Genomic DNA, 4,125 nt, shown 5'->3' with positions numbered 1-4,125 from the left:
CCACCTTGGCAACCCCTCTTGGGCCCCATTTATACTGCCTGTTTCCACCACACTGAACTCTAGCCCTCTGATGCTTTTATGTAGATTAGAACAAGGCCAAATACTGAGGCAGAGTGATCAAGAGACTGAGAACCGCGTTCTGGGTACCAAGTCTAGGCTCACATCAACCCAGCCTCCTGGGACACCATCTCCTCAGCCCTCCAGTCTCATTAGCACTTCAACAGCCCTCTTGGTTCTTCCGGTCTTCCCATCAATATGGCACCACCCTCTCCCCTAGAAGTAAAAATCATTACAATCCTCCCTCTCTCCACCATGAAAGGATGAGATAAAGGCTCAGCAGCAGCCCCCGTGAAACACATGGTCACCACTGTGAAGAGGTGTTACTAAGACGATTTGGTCCGACTCAGAGAAGGAAAGAGACAACTCTGCCCTTAGCCTGATCAGGCCCACAGGAAGGAAGCACACTGGGGGCAGCCTTTGAGAGTGTGGCAATGCGAGAGAACCTTCTTTAGGAGGGGACTCCCTGTTGCCGACCTTGAGAAAGTAAGGATGGGACATTCGTTTACTGGGGCTGTTGCAGAGGGGATGTGCCCAGAGGTTGGGCCACCCTGCTTGAGAATCAAAGCACCTTCTAGTCCGAAGCTGCTTGAATGCTCCAATCGCCGGATTTTGGGTCTGGGGCAACCCAGGTCTTCGTCTGACTCTTCCGGAGCGTGCTTTCTCTTGGGAGCACGTCTGGGGACTGGCTTCTCTGCTTCCACCGTTGCTGGCGTGGCCAAAGGAACATCCCCGTAGGCCCGGTAGCCACCAGCCAGGCAGTATGTCTCCCCATGCCAGCCCAACTGCGTTTCTCCACACCCTCGGTAGAGGACATGGTACTGACCAGGGGTAGGAGGAGAAACGGGAGCCACTGCTGCTGCAAAGAAAATCAGAACTGATCAGTCACTTCTGCTGTACACAGTCTCCTGCCAGAATTTCCCTCTCTCATGTCTCTCCCCGTTTCTGGCTGAAGACCTTTAATCGACTTGACATCCAAAACACAGCCTTGGCCCATCACCTCTATGAGTCCCTAGGGAAGGGACACTGGCTGCAAAAGCAATTCCTAGAGCCTACGGCTGCAGCACATGAGGAAGTCTCTTCACCGTTTCCAGGGAAAACAGTAGAACCCGAAAGTCATTGCAATCATGAGCCTCTCCATCTCTCCCTTCCACAACAGAGAAAACATTTCTTGCAGTCTGTCACTTCTGAGGCTTTAATGGAAATGTCTTTCAAGTTTTGGAAAAAAATAATCTAATATAAATTGGTGAAGAACCCCTCCCACCTTGGCAACCCCTCTTGGGCCCCATTTATACTGCCTGTTTTGACCACGCTGAACTCTAGCCCTCTGATACTTTTATGTAGATTAGAACAAGGCCAAGTACTGAGGCAGAGTGATCAGGAGACTGAGAACCGCGTTCTGGGTACCAAGTCTAGGCTCACATCAACCCAGCCTCCTGGGACACCATCTCCTCAGCCCTCCAGTCTCATTAGCACTTCAACATCCCTCTTGGTTCTTCCAGTCTTCCCATCAATATGGCACCACCCTCTCCTCTAGTACTCAGCAGCTCAGGATGGGATGTGTCTGAGGGCACCGATATAGATGTCTCCATGACAGCACAGAGGTGCCTGGGTTTGAAGGTGTGTTTCAAGAGTGGCCCTCTTCCTCAAACTGCTCCATTTACCATTTGCCAACAAAAATGCACTTGTCTTTTGCTAAGAGGCCAATCAGGAAAGGGTCTGAATGGAAGCATCCTGTAGCCCAAAGGGGAAGCTACATTTATAAAGATCAGGACCATCCTGCACACTTGTCCAGGGATGACCTTTCACTTGTCCTCAGCAGTGAGCACTGTGGGTCCCTGAAGGTGCCCCAGGTCACTGGTATTACTTACAGCTGGGAACGCGCTCAGGTATACGTAGTGGGCAAACCCCACAGGAACATGAGGCAGCCAGGTGAGGTTGTGTGGACACCATGCCTCCGGGCGGTCTTGGTGTACCTGCCGCACTGCCCACCCATGGAACAGAGCACAGGTCTGAGTTAATATAGACGATCCAGTCACACATTCTCTCTCAGACAACCAAAGAGATTGGTATCTGGTGGAGAACCGTCAGGGAAGTTTCTCTGAGGGCAGCACGTTGGCAGTTACGCTGCCATGGAAACTGTGAGAAGGCCGGTGAGGTCATCACTACCCAGTGAGGTCATGATAAGGAACGTGTGACTTGGGGGTCAGGCTTCAGGAGGAGGGGCAGTTTTGTGGAGGAGATCAGGGGGGAGGCAGAGGTACTCTACCTGGCCCCTCACACCTGGGCCTCCCCACCCATGCCCTAGTCTAGCAGACACCCCACGTGGGGCGTGCCGGTGGGCTGGCACAGCCCCAGGGGCCCCAGGAGGGCAAGGGAGACCCACTTTCTGAGATTGCCAGTGACACACCCATAGTCCGGATATTATCCGTAACAATTACTAAGGTTGTTTATCTCCCTCCACTTTTACTAAGAAAAGGAGTAATTGAAGACTCTAAGTCATTTTTACTGAGGTTCTTTTTTTTTTTTTTTCTTCAAAATACTAAATGTAAAGTCTGCAGGGCGTATATAGGTGTTCAACTTTTTTCCAGATTTTATGTTTTTGGTTTTTTGTAAAAAATTTTTATTTATTATTTATTTATTATGTTTATTTTTGGCTGTGTTGGGTCTTCGTTTCTGTGTGAGGGCTTTCTCCAGTTGCGGCGAGTGGGGGCCACTCTTGATCGCGGTGCGCGGGCCTCTCACTATCGCGGCGTCTCTTGTTGCGGAGCAGAGGCTCCAGACGCTCAGGCTCAGTAGTTGTGGCTCACGGGCCCAGTTGCTCCGCGGCATGTGGGATCTTCCCAGACCAGGGCTCGAATCCGTGTCCCCTGCATTGGCAGGCAGATTCTCAACCACTGCGCCACCAGGGAAGCCCCTTTACTGAGGTTCTTAATACCTTCCTCACAAGGGTGGACAAAACTCTCAGCTTTTTGTATTGAGTGCAGATGTCTCTATTCTTGCCCATTTCAGAGTCCTCCTCACTCAAAATCTAGGTTTTGTCGATCTTTAGTGCCCTGTCTCTCATCTTATCTCAGATTATTCTGTGGTAAGATGGTGCAAACTATGTATTTACTAACTGGAGAGAATTCAAGTCCCCGGAGCTGTTGTAGCTCAAAATTCTGTGTTTTTTTGTTTTGTTTTGTTTTGTTTTTTTCAAAATTCTGTTTTAAGTGTAGTCATTTTCTGTGCTTTCCTTTCATGCTGTCTGCAAAATGCCTGTTTCTGTCCTCCTTGAGATCCAGGTTTACAGCGCTCTCCTTTTTCTCATTCTGGGGGTCTCTGTGTTTGTGGCATCTCTGAGGGCCCATGTTCTGTTGAGGCTAAATTTGATACCTGGGGTGGGGGGGGCAAGCAACTTCCAGATGGGTCAGCCTAGAAAAGGATCCCCCATTGTGTAGAAATTTAAAAACAGGCAAAATACCTGTCCTATCAGACACTATGATTTGCCCCCTCTGTCTGACGCAGCCCAGAGCTTTGTCATTTAATTCACACCTATCTACTGTGAAGGCCCAGCCAACAAGATCATTTTGGAGCCCTGAGTGGGTGCCCAGAATGGATGGGAGGGCTGAGGTAACCAGAACTCTGCCTTTTTTATGGACAGGTGTTAGGGCATCTTCTTTTCAAAGTGACACATTCCCAACCCATCCAACTCACGTAGAGGACAAAAACCACTGTCACCAGCCAAAGGGAGAAAAACATGGGGCTGCAGAGGAAGAGGGATCTTGTGGGGACTCTTGTATTATTCATCCACGTGCAAGGATGAGCTCCAGATTTGATAAGACATGCAGTCTGATCAAAAGTCATGCAATTAATGATTTCTTTCAAAAATCAAAGAACTCTTTGATTCTTCATTTTAATGTAACTTTGACCTCTTTTCTTTCCATGTCATGAAAGAAGCCTTGACTAAGCTAAACATGCTCTCTCTCCGTGCCTGCAATGCATCAGAAAGCATCCTCAGTTACTTTCACAGGCAGTGGAGAACTCCTTAATTTTTCTCTGACGACAAGAGCTCCCTTTAAGCCTAGG

Source organism: Eschrichtius robustus, chromosome 2 (assembly GCF_028021215.1).
Source record: "Eschrichtius robustus isolate mEscRob2 chromosome 2, mEscRob2.pri, whole genome shotgun sequence".
In the NCBI taxonomy this organism is placed as follows: Eukaryota; Metazoa; Chordata; class Mammalia; order Artiodactyla; family Eschrichtiidae; genus Eschrichtius; species Eschrichtius robustus.
This window is presented reverse-complemented; position numbering follows the sequence as displayed.